Here is a 24,277-nt window from a genome sequence, read left to right as displayed (position 1 = left end):
TTACTCCTGTTTTAAAAGCTCAAATCTCAGAGGTATTTTGGCATTGTTAGGCAATTGTGTTCAAGGACGCTGGAGTTCCCTGAGGCAAGGATCTTACTCGTGTCTTACTGAAGGCTGTCTACATGGTGCAGTGTAGAGCTGTGTAGATAAACTAAGCCTTTTCCCAGGGAGCCTGCTCGCAGTCTGTTAGTGAATCGAGCTAGTGCATGCTACTTCTCAGCATGGCTGGTTAGGCCAAGCAGTGTGCCAAAACCATGCCTACACCTCTCCCAATCTGCTTGGCTGTCTTTTGCAGCGCTGCCCTGTGCCACACAGACCCTCAAGCAGAAGACCTTATCCAATAAGTCCCACAAATAGTCTAAGGAGCGGTTGTGTCATACAAGTAATAAAAACATCTTGCAGTGAGACACTAGAAATTCTATGGTGGGACCATAGCAGGTAATAGCATACTTTCCATTCAAGTTCTTAAACTTAATTAAGAACCACCAAAAGTTAAATTGAATCAAACATGCATTCACTCTGTTTGTCAGTCTGAGGGAGTGTAACATAGCTCTGATTTCTAACCTGGATTTAAACTTTTGTCCTCAATTAGGTTATTTAATTTGCTTCATTTAAACACTACAGGAAAATGAAAAGCAGGTGTTTCCTTTACTAAGCACCTATTGTTATGCTTTCTTTTCTATTTTGAACTATAGTCACAGCATTTCAAATAATGGACCTGGACCTCCTCTTTGTTTTCAGTGAAGTCAAATGTACACTAGAGGACTGGAATGAAGCTCTTTCTCCTAGCGGTTACTGTCATAATAGATAAAGCTCTTCCATAGGTGGGGGAGGGAAAGGAAAGGCAGCTCCAAGCGTTTATTTATCATCAGTGTGTCTTGGTGGTACTTGTAATTTCCTGTGGCTACTATGACTAATAAAAAAGAAAAGTTCCTGGAATAAAGGAGCAGAAGCAGAGCTCTGGCCTCGGACCGTGGTAATATTATCCCAGATAAACATGAAATCCTTTCACAAATTTACAGAGCTCTCCCAGTAAACTGCACAGATCTGTGCAAAATGTAAGGAAAGCCATTGCATCACTTAGCTGAATAGTAATTTGTTTCCTAGTTCAGGCAGGATGGCAGACGCCTATTTGCATTCTACTTAAATGCTCTGTTAGTCTTTTATGAAGGTCAGCGGTTAATCACAGGCTGCAAAAACAAAAGCTTATGAATTTGAGACAAAGAAATAGCCAATGTAAATTGTTCTGAAATAATTCAGAGTTTGAAAATACTATGTTTGTATAATAATATAGTCATCATAATCAAAACTGTGGGTACCTTATGATTAAAGAAAAAAAGTAGATGAATAAGATTGAAACACAAAAGCTCAGCCCTTGTCTCAAAGAGCCTTAACAAAACACTGACCAGTCCCAATACTGGGATCAGCATGGAGCGCCCTGTTACCAAGTGAGGGAAATGTTTCTGGAACAGCCTTTTTTGATTGTTCCAGAAGGAGAGTGAACATTCACGCTCTAGGAAGTGTTTTCTGAGAATTCCTGCAGGCTGAGGAGTTCTTAGTCACGCCAAACACTTGATTAATGATGACTTTTTAGGTTGATTTTCCACTAGCAATGGGCAAATTTAATAGAGGTCAATGGTTTCATTCATTTTAGTAAAGGATGTTTATCAAAACCTTACCCAAAATTCTGTGAGATAGAAATCTTCTGAGATTAGAGCATTGGAAAACTTGTTGCTTATGCTGCAGGAAATTGGGTGTGATCATTTCATTACGAACCAATTTGATCATTGGCTATCTCTCTGTTATTCAAGCAAAAATCTGCCAGAAGATTTACCAAACACTGCACTAGATGTTGATCTCAGTTCCATGATATAATTCACTCCACTGATTTCAACTGAAGCACAAAAAAATTGGGACCGTCACTTTTTTGTGAGAGGACTTACTGGGTTGTACAACTAACACCATTGCAGAGGTCTTTAGGGAGAGGGAGTAGTACTTGTAACTGATGCAATTCTACTTGCCTTACTAACATCACAGTCATGGTATTAAAATGGTGGTTCTCTCAGCCTGCTGTGGTTTGAAACACTAGCTTTAATTTCACAGCAGTTGACCTTGATCATGCAAGACAATAAGCAGCGGCACCATGGAAAAGTCCCAGAATACAGTTCTTTTAAAAAGAAGCAAAACAAAATCTGATCCACTGGTAATCTTAGAAGGTATTTAATCTAGCAGGAGAGATGACGGCTTCAACAGCAGTGTCTAAAAACTTCTCCACGTATGCCAGTCCTAATGATTTTCAAGTACAAATAAGAACTCAAAACATTAAATTCCCAAATAACTCCCCCCACCACCAGCTCCCTTGAAATGCTGTACCTTATAAGAAATGAGCTTCACCTATAGATAAACACTGAATGTGGTTGGGCTACAAGGTTTCTGTTCTTCCAGACTAGATTCATATTTGCACACAATTTTAGCACAGCACATTCACGAATAAGCACCAGGGAGGCTGTGCAAATGCCATATTTCTATTCCACCCGTTTTTAAAGCACATTCCACGCTCATGAAAGCTGCTGGGCTGATTAGCGAGAAAGGCCAGACAATTCTGTACCCTTATATTCTGCTTTATAATGGCAGTTCAAACTTTTTTTTTCCCCCACCTTGTCTCATTAATATGGATGAATGAAAAGGGGAACTATTCTACAGCTGACAGTCGCATTCTTACGCCTGTGCCATCATTAGCACGCAGTGCCAGCATGTGGGTAATATTATTTGGGGAAAGGGGAAATGGGCTTGGTTGCTTGTTCCCTGTGTTTGTATGTGCACAAACAACCGACAAGCCAGCGCACTCAGGCTCTTATTTAGCAAAGCTTCCTAAGTGTGTGCTCCAGCCTGCCCATGCTGGTGAGGCTGTTAAGAACGTGCTTAACTGTAATCAGATGTTAAAATTCAAAAGGATTTAAACATCTGCTTCTCATTAAATGCATGCTTAAGAGCTTTGCTGAATCAGGGCCTTAGCCATTAGGAAATAAACAGAGACCACCAACTTATTTTACATATACTCTTGAAGAGTGTTCGGATAGATAGTAATGACTTTCAGTCAGTACTGACCAAAGTTGGCTTTGAACTGCTGACCTAGAGGTGAAAGGCTTGTATCCTATTACCAATCCCTGGGGCAAACCAGTCTTACTTGTTTTCAAATATTAATGAATTAAGTCAAGTCAAAGTGTAGCCCCATTGATTGCCTTTTCCCAGTATTTTTCTTGTGTCAGCATCAGTAACTGATGCTGCTGTAGAAAATCTTTGGGAATCAGTGCTGCCCGCATTTCTCTGGTTTAAATCACTTGCACTGTAAGCACAGTCTTAACTGAAACAGTTGGTTAGTTTCTAAAAATATTTAGAAATGGACCTTTCCACAAATGTTGATAGTAACTGTTCATCTAGGAAAACATGTGTCAGGTCTAATGAATTATTTAGATATCTACTCTCCTTGTGATATGCAGACATAACTCTCACTGACACTAATAGGAGATTCATATGCAGGCCAGGAGCAGGGAAAATCCTTGGAGAGTATTTAGACACTACTCCTTGAAGGATTGGGGTGAGGGAGGAAAATCATTGATGCAAACATGAATTTGTCATTTCTCCACAGTAGATATGTGTATTTTTATTTTAAAAAGACAGCGGGGACCATTAACTAACAAATATTTAAAATTCTATTTGCATCTCTAAAGGCAGAACTTAGATGAAGACCACACACAGACCTCCAGTTGAAAGTGGAGACACACTAATATTGAAGAAAAGCAAGTGCTCCTTGTAAGTGCTCTTTTGAAAACTTTGGGTTTAGTCTTGGGTATTTGACTTTGGGGAACCTTTATTTCCTATGAAAGGAGGCTTATTGAACCACAAGTATTATCTGAAATCTGGAGATTTTTATCATTGGGTCTAGGATGTACATTTGATCCAATGATTCAGGTGTTGTGTGGCTATGGTCATATATTGCGAAGGCTCATTTCCAGTAGGATTTGTTCAGTTGCTGGGTGACCTATACATGGTGTCCCGTGCACATAGGACCTATGGGACCTAGAACAGGTCAACAGACCGAGGATATCGGGAGCCTAGACCGTGGCACTGCAAATGCAGATTTGCAAATGCAGAAAAGATTCAGGAAGGGCTGGGGGGGAATGTGAAGCTCAAGGGCAGCCTGGGCTGCAGCAACCATGAAATGGAGGAGTTCAAGATCCTTAGGGCAGTGAGGAGGGCACATAGCAACCGCACTACCCTGGATTTCAGAAGAGCAGACTTTGGCTTCTTCAGGGATCTGCTTGGTAGAGTACCATGGGACAAAGCCCTGGAGGGAAGAGGGGCCCAAGAAAGGTGGTTAGTATTTAAGGATCACCTCCTTCAAGCTCAGGAGCAATGCATCCCAACAAAGAGGAAATCAGGCAAAAACACCAGGAGGCCTGCATGGATGAACAAGGAGCTCCTGGGCAAAGTCAAACAAAAAAAGGAAGCCTACAGAGGGTGGAGGCAAGGGCAGGTAGCCTGGGAGGAATACAGAGAAATTGTCCGAGCAGCCAGAGATCATACTAGGAAAGCTAAAGCTTTCCTGATAGAATTAACTCTGGCCAGGAAAATCAAGGGCAACAAGAAAAGCTTCTATAAATAAGTCAGCGATGAAAGGAAGACTAGGGAAAACATGGGTCCTCTCCCAAAGGAAACAAGATGCCTGGTTACCTGGGATATAGAGAAGGCTGAGGTACTCAATTTTTTGCCTCAGTCTTCACCAGCAAGTGCCGTAGCCACACAACCCAAGTCACAGAAGGCAAAGGCAGGGACTGAGAGAATGAAGAACCACCCACTGTAGGAGAAGATCATGTTCGAGACCATCTAAGGAACCTTGAAGGTGCATAAGTCCATGGGACGTGATGAAATGCATCTTCAGGTCCTGAGGGAACTGGCAGATGAAGTTGCTAAGCCATTATCTGTTGCATTTGAGAAGTCGTAGCAGTCTGCTGAAGTGTCCACTGACTGGAAAAGGGGAGACATAGTCCCCATTTTTAAAAAGGGAAAAAAGGAAGACATGGGGAACTACAGGCTGGTCAGTCTCACCTCTGTGCCCAGCAAAATCATGGAGCAAATCCTTCTGAAAACTATGCTCAGGCACATGGAAAATGAAGAGGTGATTGGCGACAGCCAACACAGCTTCACTAAGGGCAAATCGTGCCTGACAAATTTGGTGGCCTTCTGTGATGGGGTTACAGCGTTGGTGGATAGGGGAAGGGCAACTGACATCATCTACCTGGACTTGTGCAAGGCATTTGACACTGTCCCACATGACATCCTTGTCTCTAAATTGGAGACACATGGATTTGATGGATAAACCAATCGGTGGATAAGGAATTGGTTGGATGGCCGCACTCAAAGAGTTGTGGTCAACGGCTCAATGTCCAAGTGGAGAACAGTGACAAGTGGCGTTCCTCAGGGGTCAGTATTGGGACTGATGCTGTTCAACATCTTTGTTGGCGGCATGAACAGTGGGATCAAGTGCACCCTCAGCAAGTTTGCCAACAATACCAAGCTGTGTGGTGTGGTCAACATGGTGGAGGAAAGGGATGCCATCCAGAGGGACCTTGGCAGGCTTAAGAGGTAGGCCCCGAGTGTACCACATGAAGTTCAACAAGGCCAAGTGCAAAGTCCTGCACATGGCTCAGGGCAATCCCAAGGACAACTACAGGCTGGGCAGAGAATGATTGAGAGCAGCCCTGAGAAGAAGGACGTGGGGGTGTTCATAGACAAGAAGCTCAACATGAGGTGGCAATATGCACTTGCAGCCCAGAAAGCCAATCGTGTCCTGGGCTGCATCAAAAGAAGTATGACCAGCAGGTCGAGGGAGGTGATTCTGCCCCTCTACTCCGCTCTGGTGAGACCCCACCTGGAGTACTGCATCCAGCTCTGGGGGCCCCAGTACAAGAGAGACATGGAGCTGTTGGAGCGAGTCCAGAGGAGGGCCACGAAGCTGATCAGAGGGCTGGAGCACCTCTCCTATGAGGACAGGCTGAGAGAGTTGGGGTTGTTCAGCCTGGAGAAGAGAAGGCTCTGGGGAGACCTTATAGCAGCCTTCCAGTACCTGAAGGGGCCCCACAAGAAAGCTGGAGAGGGACTGTTTACAAGGGCATGGAGTGACAGGGCAAGGGGGAATGGCCTTAAGCTGAAGGAGGGCAGATTTAGATTAGACATTAGGAAGAAATTCTGTACTGTGAGAGTGGTGAGGCACTGGAAGAGGTTGCCCAGAGAAGCTGTGGATGCCCCCTCCCTGGAAGTGTTCAAGGCCAGGCTGGATGAGGCTTTGGGCAACGTGGTCTAGTGGAGGGTGTCCCTGCCCATGGCAGGGGGGTTGGAACTAGATGGTCTTTAAGGTCCCTTCCAACCTAAACCATTCTATGTTTCTGTGATTCTATGGCAGAGATGCAGAAAATTTCATTTTTGTTCCATTCTTTTTAAGCCATCCCAACATCTGAGAGCGCCAGCCCTCCAGTAGTGCTGTATCAGAGGAAATTCAGTCCAGTTTGGTAGAAGTGGCTGTCAAAACTCATGGTAGTATCAAAATTATATACTCTATTCCCTGTCTCCTCTCTGATAGGTCTGGGGGACCCATCCTGCCCTATATAGCTCAGACAAGTCGTCCTCCAACTGTATCAGATGTAGATCCAAAAATCCTCAAACTTAGCTTTGCCACTGTGCTCTGTTCCTTAAACTGGTTATTTGGCAGCAGGGAAGAGCAGCTCTCTAAAGAAGGCTTCCTGGGGCTTTTGGGTTTTTTTGGTTTTACTTTCTTTTGCCCAAGGACGTGTTCTGTCATGGGCTGAACAGGGACTGAGAAGGGGGGCATGAAAGTCCCTTTTTTAGCTGAGGCTTTTGGGGTCAATATTTGTGGCCTTTTCTGTACCTTGGAACTAAAGTCTGTCCCACTGTATATTCTGGTTGCTTTGGTATATCTGAAGCCTTCCCATAAGTTGCGTTGCAGGCAGGTTAATTCAGTTTACGGGAAGAATTGTGATGCCATTGGTAAATGCTTCTGGCAAAAGGCAGCAAGTAATCTGCAACCTTGAGAAAGTTATCATGGCCTTTTCGCCTGCTGCACACCTGGCAGGAGGGCAACACGCTGGGAATCATCACCCTGAGCTTCTCCTGGGTTTCCTGGCTCTGCAAGGACCCTGGCCCTTGCTAATCCTAGAGGCTGCGTGTAACATGAGGAGGAGCACAACTTCCAGACAGAAAAAAACAACTTTAAGTAGGTAGTATTTCTTTGCTGTAAACACTTTTCATCAGTTCTGGAAAACCACAAAATACGAAGTTACTGGAGAGCAAAACTCATTAGACGTCATGTCCTGATACAAAAAATAAGCCACAGCAAACCAATGACACTTCTTAGGAGAAACAAAATGTAAAAAGAGCAAGCCAATTTCCAGTGAAATGTAATTTGGATTATTAAAACATTTTAAAGATTGAATCAGCAGTTCATAAAAAGCCATCCTGAAAATTTATTATCTTATCTTGACAGCATGTCATTTGTGGTGGGGAAAATTACTAAAGCCAGAGCAGAGGATAAGGACTTGCCTATAGGCACGCAAATATTTCTAGGAATTCAAGTTTTTTAGCCTTTAGAGACTGCAGTTTATTTTAGCCTAACTCATCTTCCAAAAACATTCAAAAGGTTGATAAATTCCTCTACCAGCTATTTTATCATATTTTATATACTGCTGAAGATATTTACTGCTTTCTCCAATGTTGGATTTTTCAGGTTGACAGAAAAGAACGTGAAAGAAATGTCATCGCTGTAAAAATGGTCTTTTTAATACAGACTGAAAAACCTTTTTATGAGACATTAGTTTGGTTGTGCTGGATCAGTAGATTCAGTTCTGGGTTGTGACTTATATTTACTTTAACTGACATGTCTTTTCACTATAGTTCAGAGAAAAATGAGCAAGCCCATGTGAGGGGAAAAAAATTACAAATCAAGGATAGTAAAACTGGGTTTGGATCTTTTTATGGAAAACAAACATTTCTATGAGTAAGCATCAGCTTACTGCTATGTTTTAGTTTTTAGTTTTAAAAAAGCGCCTCTCCACTCCCCTCAACCCAATTTGCTTTTGTTTTTTGACAAACACTCCTCTTTTCCAGAGCTAAACATATGTTTACATGGTCCTCTGTATAAGCAGGTGTTTATTCACATGCGTTGCCTGCTGCCAGTTTCAGTCTTTATGGTACTTTGCTCTACAAAACAGAAATGTTGCAAAGTAACTAAGCTGGGGACTCAAAACATTTCAGCTTGCGGTGTGGTTATGCCCTGCTCTTCCCTGGGACTGACAGCTCTAAAACAGAGGCAAATATGGAAGGGGAAAACGCTGAGATTTCTAAGTGTCTGAGGGAACGCTTTAACTGGGCTGTTTGGTGACGGAGATACAACAGTGCCAGGTAGGACAGCCTATTAGCCCAGTCGTTTTCACTTCATGAACAGAAGACATACATTTAGCTGTCAATGAAGGTAAGGGAGGTCATTTGTAACCAAAATGGGTTGTTTTTTCAGGGCTTAGGGTCGACATCAGCCTAGGTCAACTGGGGCAGCGCCTACTTACACACATAAATATTGATGCCCTTTAACTAAGCGAAAAAAACATTCCATTACAAAGAAATAGGGAAGAGGGACAGGGCTAATTAATTTCAGTCAACCCTGATCAAAGATACCTGTTTATCTTTGCGAGCTCTCCTATCGGAGAGCTGCCTGATGGGGAGGGGATGCTCCACTGTCAGACCCGCTGCTCGCCAGATCTCATGCCCTCCTCTGCATCGGGAGCGTGCTGGAGGCAGGAGGAGGGTGAGCGGTCACCCAAGGCACCCACAAGGCTCAGGAAACCCAGGAGAGCACGGCGTCCTTTTCCGCTATGCCAGGCTGCTGCCAGGGGAGAGGAGTCACAGCCCCCGCCGGCAGGGACAAGCTCCCCTCTGCAGCCGCTGAGTTTATTTCTTTGCAGAAATAATCTGAATTTGGTCTGAGGGGGCTTTTTCAGGGTGAGGGATTTACTCAAACTTGCTTTTTAGCTGGGGTTTTCAATGCTTTGGTCTATGTTTCCTTAACAAAGATATATGCTGGGATTAAAGGATCTTGAGTTAACCTCCCCAGCTTATTTAAAATGCACTCTTTGTAAAATACACATCAAAAGTGTCATGAACTCTCTTTCACTCTGGGTGGCATGGAGGGTGGAGAAATGTTATAAACAAAGTAATACAGGGTAAATTGTAATCTAAGAGGCCATCTTTTTGTCCTGTGGAAGGCAGCTGAACCAAAAATGTACTCCCTAGCTGCAGAACTGTGCTGAGAAGGATAATGTCTTATTATCGTCATTGCTTTATTGCTATGCTGCTTCAAATCAGTATTTTGTACCCTTCTGGGAAAACAGGTTGGACATAAATATACTTTATATGCAGCTGAGGTTTGCTGAGCACTGCTGTTTGCTTCAGCGAGAGGAAGTTGCAGGTGGCTCGCAGGTTGGCAAGTATGCTGTATTTAATGCTGCTCAGCTTCTGTAGTTTGGCCTTTGGGGCTAGGGATTCACTAACATCTATTTACCTTATGGCAGTTCCCAAGACACTCCCTGAAATACCAGCCACTGGTTGTGCTTTCCTACACTTGTCAAATAACAGATTTGGAACAAATTGCGTAGAATTACAAGTGGCGCAAATGCAATGCATAATTATCTACCTAGCTACCAGAAGACGATGATAATTATGTTTTTATTTTAATTCATACGGTGGAGATGGCTACATTTCTTATAGTTCTAGTGTTGCTATGACCATAATAACACTTTAGGCTTCTAGTTCAGAAATGCGTTTTAACCTCCTCCCCGCTCCCCTTCCCGCCAAGAGAAAATTATAGCCTAAGTAGCAGAAGGCAAGTAAACACCTTACTTTACACACTGGCACTTGCATTACGACAGGACACAGAGCAAGAATCGGACATCCTGGAAAATATATTTGCATATTTGAATCAAAATCTATGTAAGATCGAGGAGGTTTCAAACTAAGGGATGGGGAATTAGTCCCATAACAATATCAGAATTTGTGTTTAAATATCCTACGTGGTCTATGCGCTAGGAAGTATTCCTTGCCGTGATTTCAAATGGCGGTGTTTGCATATTGAATACTCAGCAGTATTTTAGGGAAAGAATGGGTACAATATGGTAGCTGCAGCTGTGAGAGGGAAGGCTGGGAGCTGTCAGTTGGCCCAGCTAGCCCTTATGGCATAGATGTCAAACTGCGCTGCCTCTCGCCCTTCACACATGTCACTGTATCTACTGTTGCTGTTTATTTGTTGCAATTTTGGTCAGAGCTTTGGGACCTTCATCCCACCTGCTCCTTTTCTCAGCGCATCAGATGCGCTGTTGCATCTGTGGCCGTGTAATTTGTTCCTGTCTGTTAAGTGCCGCTCTCCAGTCGTGGGCACGGCTTACCGGCCAAGAAGTCACCGGTGAGAGCAGAAGCCATATGGAATCCAACTCGTCTGTTTTTCTACTTCATAACAATGTTTAGCTGAAACGCTTTCTGCAGCCTGGTGTTAACATGGCCCTGGTGCTGGGATGGCTGCTAGGGTGGAATTGTCAGAGTACAAAATATTTTTGTTCTCCACCAAATAGCTGACAGCATCATTCCAACTGCGGAGAAAGAAATGAAATGAGGAATGGAAATGACCTTCTATTTGAAGGACTGAAGGGGAATGATCATGTGGGTAGGGGGAGCCCCAACCCAAAGTATTGTACGTGCCCCCCCAGGCACGTACGCAGTGTGCTCAGCAGTTAATATTGAGCAATGAAGGGTGTAGGATACTGCTAATAATGATGCTGTTTCAGGACCTCAACAGTAAACTCATACATGGGATTATCAAGACTTATTTTCTCCCTAAGGTCACCACCCCTGTTGTGAAATGATGTTTTGAATTGAGAGGCTGATGATTCCCTGCAGCTTCCGGGGTGACCATGTTGTCACTCTGAGCTATATAATTTTTTTATAATTTTTCCATCCATCTCACCTGTTTTGAAGGCCTGAATCTTTCCTCCATGTTCGAAATAGGTTTTCTGTTGATTCTATAACTCCATCTTGGCAGGGATGTTACACAACCCTGTGTAACTCTTTGTAACTCTATAAGGTCACATTTTAATAAGAAAATGCACTCACCCCTTTGCCATCTGTGGGTGATGAACACCTGCACCAGGAGAGCACTGAATTCTTTCAAGATATTCTTGAATAGAGTTGTGAATAGAAGTATCTCCTGCTTCTCAAGACATGTGAAAACAATAGTCCCACAGAGTCAAAGGCACTGTATTATGAAATTTAAACGTGTTTTGCTTACATGGGTCTTAGGAAAAATCCTTTCTTTCTTTCAGCTGTGAAATCCCTCTTTCAATCCTTCGAATAACCCATCTGAAAGAAATCATTCCAACAGAGCCATTACAATTAATTCTATTATGTAAACCTCTAGTTTCAGATTTTCATTAAACTGACAAATGGTTCCTCAGAGTCATTTTCTAAATTACAAAATACATCGTGGCTGTTTTAAAAGGCCTGTTATTGCACACTGTCCTGTAACGTAGGACTATATTAGTGGGGTGAAATTTAGTCCTCAACCAGGATTTTTAAGGAGCTATGTTAGGTGCTGATGTCCATCTGTAGGCATGTAAAGAGAAAGCCTAGTTTTAAATTACTTAGGATCCAAGGGAGTTGATTGGTATACAAGATTTTTGGGAAAACGGTTTCCACTTTTGTCAGGGCACTATGAAAACACTAGTGTTTTGAACAAAAAAATTGTGGCACAAATTCCTAGGTAGCGTTAATGACATTAGAAAATGGGGCTTGTACCAGTCTTTTCTGTCGGTCCTAAGCACATCTTCCCCCTCCAGTGAAGCTCCTGATGTGCCTGGGCCAGCGCTAAATTCGGCACCATGGGACTTAGTGGAACCCCTCAGAAGCGGCAGAGGTGCCGTTATACAGGCAGGCATGGGAATTTAGCTGAATGGCCTCCTAAAGAAATCAATAATCAGATCATTTCAAAAGAACCATTCAACAAAACCTTGGATAAAATGACAGATTACTTACAACATTGGTTTAAAGCATTTATGCTGATAATTAAGAATAACAGACAAAGAGTATTAAGTAAAGGAGAGCAAACATCTAGCTAGTCATTAAAAGAACGGAATTTTTCTAATCCTCTTACAAAGATGCTGTTTTGGGTCAAAGTCCCTTTCTGCAGAAAGCAGCCACACCACATTTTTTAAGTGAATGAAGAGCTGAGAGCTGTAGCCCAGACCCTCAAAACTAGTTTAAACAGACAACTCCCACTGAGAGACAAGCATTTAAATTAATCTGGGGACTTGGGCCCATGAGATGAATAAAGAGAGTTTAGTTCACACTATATTGCATAGTAAATAATTATGTAGCTAAATTAATTTGATATACCAGAAATTTACTAATGCTTTATTGGCTGGAAGTCTCCATGTTCTGTATCACACATGTTTTATCTCAAGGTTAAGAAATTCTGAGGAGTGCTTTTTATTAGGTTAAACTGACAGATTTTATTTCATACAGAGCCACATTTATAGACAACATCTGGTCTTTCCATTTACTCTCTTTTTTTTGTTCACCAATGATTGTTTGTTCCTGGGAAAGAGGGTGTGTGATTGTTTCTATCTCCCTCACAAGTAACTTGGAATCTGCAAAATAAAGTCAAATTTATGTTTTTATTTCTTAGGTACTTGTGAATCCCGTTCAAACCTCACAGCCTACTTCTGCTATTCTGATCATTAGTAAGTACTCTTAATTGCAGTTGTCTTCCTCTGAGTCCTTTTGACCCCTTGTAGGATCTGAGAGGCAGTAGAGTCCAGCAGAAGATCCTTCAATACTAATCTCAAATCTTATTCAATTAGGCCCCGTTGGAAGACATTGTTTAATGAGTTGGAAGGACCTCAAATTCTACGTCTAGCCTATCAAACCCAATAACAACTCCCTAAACTGCATAATTAACCTCCCCCTTGGCAACTTCTTCCACACTTGCCTTCATGTCACCTTGTTTGAAGTCTCTGTCCAAAATGTCTTTATCACCCTGTTCATTGCCTAAATCTAGAGGGAGAAGTCTCTTCTTCCATAAGGCCTATAAACCTGACTGTACCAGCCAGTATAGTGAAGCATCTGAGCAGATGACACAGTACCTCTTTTCTCAGTGTCTTCCGTTCTTGCTGTTGCAAATGTTGCATGTATGAACAGCAAGGTCCGAATACTCCTGTCTGTAAGCTGCGTGTAACACACAACTAAATGGTGGTGTGGTCTGCTGTTCTGAGAAATGCTCCTGGTAAGGGTTGTAAGCTGTTGAAGAGTACACTGGCCAGTATTGCTTTTCCTTTTTTGTGTATAGGCAATTAAGCAAACTTATTCTCATTTCAGAGAAGGGGCTCGGAGGTCTCGAGAGGACAAGACTAACGTTTTCAAAACTGCTATCTTGTTACACCAGTGTTTTGGTACAGCCTTAGCCGTTGTTTTTCAGAGGTGATGCAGATTGCTCAAAATCATCTACGCTACTAGAACAATTCAAGTGTTCTCAGCCAAATAAACAGACATAGGGGCAAGTATAAGAAAGTTATATTTAAGTTGTATGGCATTTCTTTGCTTTTGAGTAACGTATAGTGCCTATATACAAACTGATGGTGGATCTTGCTGGTCCTTTCTTTTTTTATCTCAAGAGTTTTTTTTCCTCCCTAAAATTAATACCCTATGGTGAATTGAGGAGTAAACAAGAGCCTGACACTTTTACTGTGAGGAATAGAAGAGAAAAGGAGTGAGTTGATCCATTCTGATTTTACACACCACAATTACTTAGGACTCTTACGAGCTAAATCCTGTCCTGTAGCATATTACATCTCCAGGAAAAGAGAAGGGAGAAGGAGTTTCTGATCTGAATAAAGCTAGTTTGTGCCACATAGCAGCACCATAGAGGGCTGTAGCTTTAAATGCTAAACTGCTCTGACAGATGGACCATATTATACCCTATAGGTACATAATTTTTCTTTGTAACTGGCTGCCTTTTGACCCTGAGTTCAGCACAATAATATATTAATGCCCCTGCACCCTTGGCCTATTTCCTGATTTAGCTTTTGTATTAGAATAGGAACTATTCCTAGTTATTTTATTTTTACCTTCTCCTCCTCCTCTTTCTTTTATTCAGATAGTAGCTAATGCAATAATGATTCAGGTGATAACTTAGGACTAGGTTAGTGATGCTAAGTTTCCCATTACACCTCCATCTCTAGCCTCTCTAGACCCAAGTTACAGTACATCATCAATTGCACAACGTAGCAGGATAACAAATTTCAGGCTGTGAATAATAAAATGATTCAAGGTCTCTTGAACCTTCTGTAATTACTTCTATTAACAGATGACCTCGTGCTTAATTAGCAAGTCGTTTGGAATCAGCATATACAGTAAGTTACATTTCATATAAGATACTCTTCTGAGAGTCTTTTAGAAAGACATTTTTCTTTCTTTTTGAAAAAAAATAAATCCATGGCCGTATTTAATCAGGTATTGATTGGCACTTAGTTCTGAGGAGTCTGTGGAGATAACTGTAGTGCACAAAATGCCAAAGCCTTTGAAAAAACAAAGTATATTTTCTCATGAAGTGATAACTTTGATGTCATAATTATGATCATCTAACTAGCAGCGGATAGCAGGGAGAAGCCAGGCTCCAGCTGTGCCTGCAAGCTGGTGCTGATACGTACCTACCAGCTGCACAGGAATGAAGTTTTACAAACACTTTCTGTCACCCTTAGAGCTTGCTCCAAGGTTCTTCAGGTTCCTCAGCAACATGGCTCCTGCCGCTGTTCAAAAAAGATGCAAGTATTAACAAAATGAATGATCAAAATAATAGCCTTTAAACATGATGCTGTCTAGTTACACAGATGGTTGGGTGTTCTAGAAACCCCAGAAAAGAGCTGCTCCTATCACCTGGCCCTGGCACGCGGTGGGGAAAAATCTTCACTTTGGTAATTTGGACCGCTGAACTCAGCCAGCGATTAGAAAACTAAATTTTGCCAAATGTTGGAATTAAAATCACAAAGTGGTAGAAGCCAAGTTTCTCTGAAATAAGTAGACCTGCCAGAAAGATATGACTTGGAAAACTAGGTTGGAAGCACATGCTGTTCTTTGGTTCCGCTCTAGGGTTTTTTAGGTTTGTTGTTTTTTTTTTTTTAAATTCTTTTTCCAGTGCAAACAACACAGGTTTAGATCATGCGTGTATAATACATGTTAACTTCATAGTCTTGTATATAACAGGTTACTGTGGTATTGTGGCAATATTTTTCCACAGTTTTTGTCATTGCCAGCATACATCAAAAAATTCATTTCTTTAGGTTTTGAAGTAATAACTCCAATGTGTATATGACATACTGGTCCTCCATCTAAACTCAGCATGTGTGTTTGGTTGCCATGTGTTAGAGATGACGTTTTTTGACTAGAGCCTTGTGTAGGCCAATATGTTAATTCTCTGGGAAGACTGTGCAGTTCAGCAAGTCTTGTTTATTCAAATTAGAATTAGAATTGTAAAATGTTTTTGCTTAGCTCCTGATGCTTTTAGATACTCTTGCAAATCAATAGATGCGATGTAAGTTTAGAAAAGGCTCAAGGAATCTTATCCATTTTGTCATTTTATATATTGTGTCTTGATTTGGTCCCTGATTTCAGAGAGACCATTTCTGGGTCGGTACTCAGAGTACTGATACTGTTCAAGCACTCGAATAATTTAACCAGACCTGCTGTGATGCCAAGGCCAACAACTTAATACCTGAATGTACAGGTACTTGCACTGTAGCTGGGGAGAAAACGAAGAATTTTTTTCCGATTTGGAATACCTGGTACTCAGTCAGATACAAAACAGAATTGAAAGAAAAAGGAACAATGTCTGTGCAAACCTCTCTCCCCACAAAAACTCACACCCTTTGCTTAGTAAGTGTCAAGTAGACCTCTGCTCCAGCATTACAGCTTTGTTCACCCATGGATTGTTTGTCACATTTTTCAGTTTGTTTCACTTTACATCGTTTCTTGCCGAGAGGCCGCCATTATAGGCCTCACCTGAATACTGGAGTTATGAAGCAGAAAAAAGTCACCCTGATGGAGAATAGATAGTGACAAAGACTTTATTCTCCTGCGCAGGCCATCAGCTGAGAGGGACCTGCTATCAGCAGTAACTGAGCCTTGAATCGCACGTTTTCAATGCTGCAGGCGGGAGATGGTCTTGAGTTACAGAGCTAAGTCTCACATCAATTAAAGTCTGTGTGCACAGCAGCTGCATTCAGAAAGGTGGAAGAGATTTAATCTTCACCTTTCACCTTGGGTCAAAATACAAGGTTACCAAGACAGACTGTTATTAAAAATGGATTGTTTCTGCCAACTTAATGTTAAAAGTTTGCAGTTATTATGAAAGCACTTTATTACTTGCTCCCTTTGTTAAGGAAACTTGCTGTTAAATAGCAAGGAAGTAGTAAAACAGTTGAAAGGAACAAATAAATATTTATGCTGGACTTCCAAAGGCTGTAGCAGTTTTAGTCTTGATAAAAATTAGAGAATTATTCTCTACTGCATCTTATTGGTGAGTAGGTAATTATTCTGACTGAGTATAAAGAGAGGGTCACAGGACTGAACGCTGCTGGTGTACTTAGCTTGAAGGGATATACAATGGGAGCAAGATTTTATCTTAGTGCAAGTATTAATTTAAAAAATAAACCCTATATGAAGCACTAACTTCTTAGCTACATCTCAGAAATCTTATGTCCAAATTCACCTCATCGCTGAGGTCTCTGGGCATCTTCCATTGTTTTTCAGAGGAAGCTGAATAAAATCTGAAGGGGAACGTGTTGCTGATCTGTGTTCCCAGGATGCGCTAAAGATAAACAAGGTATGATTGATCACGTTGGTATCTCGCTGCCTTTTATATGTTGTCTGTGATCTGAATTTGAGGCCAAACACCTGTATATTGAAAACCGGAGAGGGACTTTTTACAAGGGTGTGTAGTGATAGAACAAAGGATAATGACTTTAAGCTGAAGGAGGTTAGATTAGATGTTAGGAGGAAATTCTTCACTGTGAGGGTGGTGAGGGCACTGGAACAGGTTGCCCAGAGAAGCTGTGGATGCCCCCTCCCTGGAAGTGTTCAAGGCCAGGTTGGATGGGGCTTTGGGCAACCTGGTCTAGTGGAGGGTGTCCCTGCCCATGGCAGGGGGGTTGGAACTAGATGGTCTTTAACATCCCTTCCAACTCAAACCATTCTATGATTCTATATTCAGATAAGTAAATTTCTGTAGTCTTCATGTCTCTTTGTGCATCTAAATGAAGAAATTGCCCCAGAAAGATAAATACAGGTATTTTTCTGTGGTTATATACGGCCTGTTTTCCAAAGTTTTGTAGAGAAATATTTAACTGCAAAAATATATATACATTTTAAAGATGGGGTCAAAACCTGTGTTTCACATGGGTAAAGGTCTGCCACTGCTAAAGTCAATGGCATCTTTGTCATTGACTTGGAGGGGTATGAATGAACTGCCTGTGAACAAGGGAAACCTTTACAGTCATTAATTTACAGAAATTTTGTCATTCCAGTTTTATGTCATTAACCTCAGGTAAAGTAAAGCTGTCATAACAGAATAGAAAAAGCAAGCTGTGCTGGTAGCTGCTCTTACTCTTTAAGGATAATGTTTGGAAAGACAACTTGTCCAAGAAAGTTGAATTAAGGGAGGGAATTTTTATCTAACTTAGGAGTCAAATACGCAATGTGGTGTGTGTCTGTGCTGGGTTCAGCAGCACTCATACTGCAATTGGGTCCTTTGAAAAAGTGATTCTGACTACACATTCATCCTCTGTGCAAAGAGTGTATATTTCATGACATCTGTGCATTGTTTGAGTTATAACTGAATATGACTTTTTAATATATTCCAGATATGTTAAGCAACAACTGAAGAAGTATGTGGAGCATGTTCTAGTTTTTGTTCTGAAACACGTGTGTTTTATTTATAATGTGGAAACTGTACAGTCATCACAATAATTTCACTCTGATATTTAGCTTTTTATTAACAAACAATATCTTTACTAAAATTGCAGCAGCATTTTTACTTCATTTTCTATTTAAACAATTATCTGAGTCTATTTAGAGTTTGAATGATACAGGGTGATACTGATCATTGCTTGCACATTAAAAAGGCTTTTGTTCAGTGGTTCCAGGTCTGTAATAAGACATAGAGGGCTTAGGTCCCTTGTGTCATGTGATGACTTTCATTCAAAAAGATAGAAATCCTCTTGTATATATAGTGTCTAAATGAAGGTTCAAAAAAAAATGAACTGAATGTAACTGTCAAAGGAACTTCCTGAGTCTGCTGAAAGCCTAGAATAGTAGCTTAGAGATGTGTGAACCAACCTCCATCACATTCAATCCTGCAAATAATTTTGTCTGCAAGAGGGCAGTGTACGGCTTTGGCACAGCTCTGCCGTATGCCTCTCTCCATATGCTTCCTCTTGGCTTCACACAGGTACCAGGATCGCTTGCATGCAACCTCGTCTAGGGCTGTTTCCCAAGTCACCTGAAATAATATTGGCAGGGCAGAATATAAACACATGGCTGTGTACCACCTTATTAAACACAGATGTGGCTCTTGTGAGGGCCTTGTTATCTAGAGGTGCCTCACCTTCGTTTTCTCGGGTACCAGCATCCCACAAAGAAACCTCTGTTGTACTGCATTAATGCAGTGGTGGCAAAACCAGCCGCAGCCTCAGGTAGGGGCTTGCTGTAGGGGCTGCGTGGATAGAGGGCATAGGGGTTCCTCCAGTCCTGACCTCCTCGGGAGTTAAGGTCAGAGGGCCAGATTATTTTTGTTTATGCATAAAGTATGTTAAGTGCCAGGCTTTGGAAGCCCTTAGCTAAGCTGATAATGCTTTGAAAAATTCACCACCAAAATCTGAAAAGCTTTATAAATAACTTTTGAAAATATAACTGTTGCTACCTGTTAATTCATTAATCTCAGAAGCCAAGGGTATTGCATACTAGAATGTCAGAACTGGTGGCAGGAATGCGTACAGCTGATGCCTTTCTGGATCTGAGTGGGATTTCTTTGGTGTTACTTTAAGTGTCTCATCATTGTGGTTAGTGTCTAATTTGCTTCTGGTGAGGGGCTTGATTGAAAACTGGACTAGTCTGATTGGATTTTTCCTTCATTACAGTTTTTATATACCTTTGCTAATTTTCATTAGACTTCTACCAGGACTTTTCTGCTCCAGGACAGTATTTCTGCCAAAAATAGAGAGGCTGACAGAGATTTCAGTAGCCTTTTATTCAACAACATTCCCTGGGCTGAGGGAAATTTAGTCACAAGCCTTTAGTCCAAATCGGATGAGAGCTCTGACCACCGGGCTTTTAACTGGGACTGCATGGGTGTCTCCTGAGTTTTTGTTTTTTACACAAAACTTCAAAAGGCCTTGTTTTTCATCCCAACAGGGAACAGGAAAAGATTTTGTTTGAAAGCTGAAAAAGTTTCATGGTACAGAAACACCATTTCATATCCATATGTAATCCAGAATTGAGTTTGTCAGTGCAGTCTGAATTTTGTCTTTGATCTCTAAAAGAGAAAGGCAGCCCATGAAAATACTGCTGAACTAAAAGAACATAAACAGGCTTAAAATACCACATTCTGATAGAGGGTAAAATGACATTCTGATGGAGTGTATCCCATCAAATCCAGGGCCCAGTGAATTTACCAGGGAGACTTACAGTGCAGTAAAGAGACAATTTCAAAGCTCTGAAATTTTATTTCACTTTTTATCTAACCCTTATCTGAATTTCTTTCCTGGATTTCTAGTCTCATTATCTGATCTTTGGCATTTTGTTTTCCCAGAAGTATGGCTGAACAAATCATATCTTGGCAAGGAATGTATGCATCCAGCGGATTTCTCTGGAGAGATCTTTTAATTTGATGAACACCTTGGATGCATCTTAGTTGATTCTTGCTTAGTAATAGATCGGCAGAGAGACAAATAACGCTCTGCCTCTCCCCAAGTCCTGGAGAAGCATGTGCCAACCATATTCCTTGCCACACCTGCAAGGCAGCTTTGAGGGCTCTCATCTTTTATAAAATCGATGAGATCCCCATTGCCTGGTTGCACTCGGCACGCAGGGCCCTGGAGCAGGAGATTACTATACCACTGTAAAAGCTGGTGTAATCAGGGCATTTTCAGTGCACATTAACAAATTCTGATAAGCTCTAACACCTCCCTCAGCTTATCTTTAATGAACCCTATAGAAAGAGATGTACCAGTATGGAAAATAAGTTCTATGTATCTTAGCATCGATCTATTGCCACCAGAAACTAAGAAAAGTATGGCATAATTATCAAAAAAGCCATAAGAGCCCACACGGAACGTCCTATCAGATCAGCAAGGAGCAACGGCGCTCTGAGTGACCTGAGATGGCTTAGTTGTTATCTGATTTTTACTCTGATTTTATTCATGGAAAACTTGTTTTCTGATCTGTGCACTACAAATAACCAGTCACCTAAAACATTAAATAATGAAATTCAAATGTATTGAGTTAATCACTGGAAAAGTGCTTCATCTGAAAACTCCACAGGGCATCACGTTTCAGAACACAAGTGTCCTTGTACAGTATGCATTTCCTCTTTGGTTCACAGGTTTGCTCATGCAGAGATTTAGAGTAATATTGAATTACTGCCTGAAGCCATGCCTGACTATCTCTTTCATTAATTACCTTCCATGGCTTTGGGACAGATTAACTGATAAATATATGAATCCCTGGTGTAGTAACCTTTACTGTGTACCTAGAATAACTGATAGGCATGTAATCTCAGAATCTGCGAAAAACTTTTTTTCTTTCTTCCTATAGATTACTACTGTGCTCTTGCTAAGTTTCCTGTCCACGCTGCTCTATTGTCTTTGCTAAAAGATGTTGCTAAACCAATAACTAGGACCTCTGCAACAGACTTCTACAACAGTCCAAAGGGAAGATTGGTATGGCTTTTCAAAAAATACATTTGTTTCTTTTTCCCATTTGTTAGTATTAAAGATGGGTGAAACTACACAATGCCCTGTGTAATCTTTTCTGGGCAACAGATGCTTCAGAGTAGTCTAAGAAATGCAAATCAACCAACCATTTTTATGTTGGTTTGGGGTGTTTTTCCTGTTTGGTTTTTTTGGGGTTTGTTGTTGGGTTTGGGCTTTTTTAGCAAAATGTTTCAGAAACTGGTCATTCTGGAAGGGTAATCACACTGCCTTAAAAAAAACCAAAACAAAACCAACCTAGTTTCTGTTGCAGCTGGGGGTTATGTTTCTCTAACCTACCTGCCTTTCAGCAAACTATCTGTTGCAAGTTATTTAACCAGTGTATCTCCTTTTCCTCTGTGCAAAGATTACTCAGATTTTAATTTTTTTTAAAATCAGTGAGAAGCATTTCAGATATTTGTTCCGTGTCTGGAGAGCTGTTATCTCTTTTGCTTTAATTGTTTCTTATGAGTATTCTTACTGCATAATCGAGCTAGTGATCTAGCTAGACAATATTACTGACCAGGAACCTTGCTGGGGTTGCCTGAACCTTCTTAGGTGCTTTGCTTTAGGTCATCATTGCAAGTCAAAAGAATCACTTGACCACAGTCTGAAGAAATCAAATAAAACCAGATATCAGTGTTCTAAAACATACGTACAAAGTGAACTGAACTAATGTGCTTGCATACTTGTTTCTAAGGCTTTTGCATTGATGTATGTCATCAATTATTAATAATATGTGATAAGACCATTTATTTACCAGGAAATGATCTCAGGTGAACAAATCTTTTCATTAATGCCATTATAGCAGGTCAGTTTATATTTATTCCCATTCACTGGATTGGATCTGAACTGGTTATCCATCCTTTTATCAGTTCCCTGATAACCTCAATTTCCATACCCACAGCATCTTTACCATACAGCTGCTCTCACATGTGCAGTATCTTTTTTACAATTACTTTGGGCATGTGTAATGAAAAGGGTGGTTTGGAAAAGCAAGAAAGAATATAAAGGCTGTTCAGGTGATGCTAGCGGAGAAAGAGGGAAGTGCAGAACATTTTTTCCCTCTGGTAAAGCGGTGCTTGAATAAGTCACAGTATTGCATACGAATAGGTGACTATGCAAATATAGACATGGAACAGAAGATTGGGGCTAAAATCAGTTGGGTTTCAAGGATGGGATTTTTGAATACATTTGCTATTGATCTGTTAAAATTGTTTTTTAGTTCCCAGCCATGACAGATTAGATCTAAACCTAAGATTTTCCTCAATGTTTCTCCTCTTTTCCCACATCATCATATAGTCTCTGTGTTACTCCCATATAGTTTAAATAAAGTTTTTATAAGGTTGACTGCAAAAGGGGGGCACTAGTCAGTTAAAAACATTAAACGTCCAGTCGTAATAAATAAATCTGTGGATGGAAAAGTATACTGGAAGAACAGGGAAAGCCAATTACACTTTCAAAGCTTTAAATATGAAAGAGAACTATGGGGAGGGTAGAGCAATCAGAGCCTTTTTGATTTGTTAATCTTCTTTGACACTGATATGGTATTTCCTTCAGTAGAAGATACTTAGAAAATTACCAACAAGGCTATGTATGCCCAAAAAATATGGGAGTAGCATTGCTAGTCTATAGTTCCTTAGGGTGAAGAGAGCATTGGCTTGCGTGCCCAAGCAAGTCAGTTTTATAGCAACCTCTATCCTCTTGAGCCTGAACACTCCTATTACTAAGCATCCATATAATTTATGCCTATAGGACTGCAATTCCTCAGAGTAATTTTTCTTCCATCTGTTCAGCTTGAATGGAGAGCATTTGTTAAACGGTGTTTGGAGGGATGTTGGCAGTAAAATGCATGCCCACCCTGATGTTAGGCTAGTTAACTGGTCTTTCTAGACACAAAGCTGACATTGTTAGATGGCACAGAGCTTGAACAAGTACAAATATAAGAGAGCACATTTTCTTCTTTTCTTATAAACTGGAGTATTCTTTCCCATTGTTCTTCTAAAAAGAGTTAAGATAACTAACTAAATACCCACTTAGAATAATTAGAAGTAGTTGAAGTCCACCTGTCAATTGTATAAAGTTAGATTAAGTCCAGTCTTTGCAGTCCGATACTTTTTCAGATTCAAGAAGCCAGAGCCATGTAAACATTGAAAGTAATTATGTCTCCTCCTCCTCCTCTTCCTTTTTTTTCCCCCCCTTTTCTTTCTAATGTTAGTTGTTACAGAAAAGAGTCAACTTGAGTTTCAGAGAGTCTGCCAAAAAGCCTCTGGCATTCCCTGGGGGATTGAATTTTACATTCTTCAGCAAACAATGTCTGTCTCCAGAAATGCAAAAAGAAAACACTATTTTTCTTTTTAATCTAATATCAATGTCTAAGCCTAGCAGAGCTCTGATTTTTTTTTATTTTCAAGCCTGAGGAACATCTTATGTTGATGGTAGTATGTGCCTTTTTAAGCTTCATTTGTTATCTTTAAGCAGCTGCTAAAGTGTAAACAAGTTCTTTTTTCTTTTCTGTGTTAAAAAAAAACTTATCCAAAAGCTCAATTGCTATTGTGCTTATTGGGCTATGCTAACAGCAGTGAAAGAACACCATTGAATGCAGCAAATGTTTGGTTTATTTCAAAGCCTTTCTAAACTATAAATCATCTCCGTTCCTTTTCAGCCTTCTCTTTTTCCTTACTAGTAGAAAATTAAATCAAATCAGTTAGCCAGGAGGTAGTAACATAAGAAGTTACCTGTGTGGGTTTTTTCAAGTATAATAAAGAAGGAATTTCGTATTTCTGATGGTGACTTTACATATAAAACTCATGTATGATGTAGAATTTTGAAAGTAATGCTGTGTGAGCATTTTAAAGGAGGTCTGATTTCTCAAAAAGCAGGAAGAACAAAAAATTGTTCCTTTCAAGGTAAGTCAAGCTGAAATCTGACCTTTTTGGATTATTTACATACAGAACATATACACATTTCCCTCTCCCTTCATTACCTCAGCTCTATATTGCCCTGCCAGACCACAAAGGCTTTCCAAAGACAAAAAAAAGGGGGGAAAAGAGTGATTAAAAACATTTTGCTTACAAACAGGAGTAGAAATGGGGGGTGTCTTTAGAGAGCAAGTGCAACAGGTGACTTTCAGAACTTAAACTGTT

At 40.8% G+C, this 24,277-nt stretch overlaps 1 long non-coding RNA gene across 1 annotated transcript; it reads left to right on the top strand.

Moving 5' to 3' along the window:
- The first annotated feature begins 12,797 nt into the window (after window positions 1-12,797).
- On the top strand, window positions 12,798-21,419 carry LOC129204442 (uncharacterized). The gene is made up of 3 exons (XR_008576392.1): window positions 12,798-12,854; window positions 16,918-16,990; window positions 20,977-21,419. It is a non-coding gene; the product is annotated as an uncharacterized LOC129204442 (long non-coding RNA).
- Window positions 21,420-24,277: the final 2,858 nt, after the last annotated feature.

This window comes from Grus americana, chromosome 3 (genome assembly GCF_028858705.1).
Source record: "Grus americana isolate bGruAme1 chromosome 3, bGruAme1.mat, whole genome shotgun sequence".
NCBI classification, from domain to species: domain Eukaryota; kingdom Metazoa; phylum Chordata; class Aves; order Gruiformes; family Gruidae; genus Grus; species Grus americana.
This window is presented reverse-complemented; position numbering and strand designations above follow the sequence as displayed.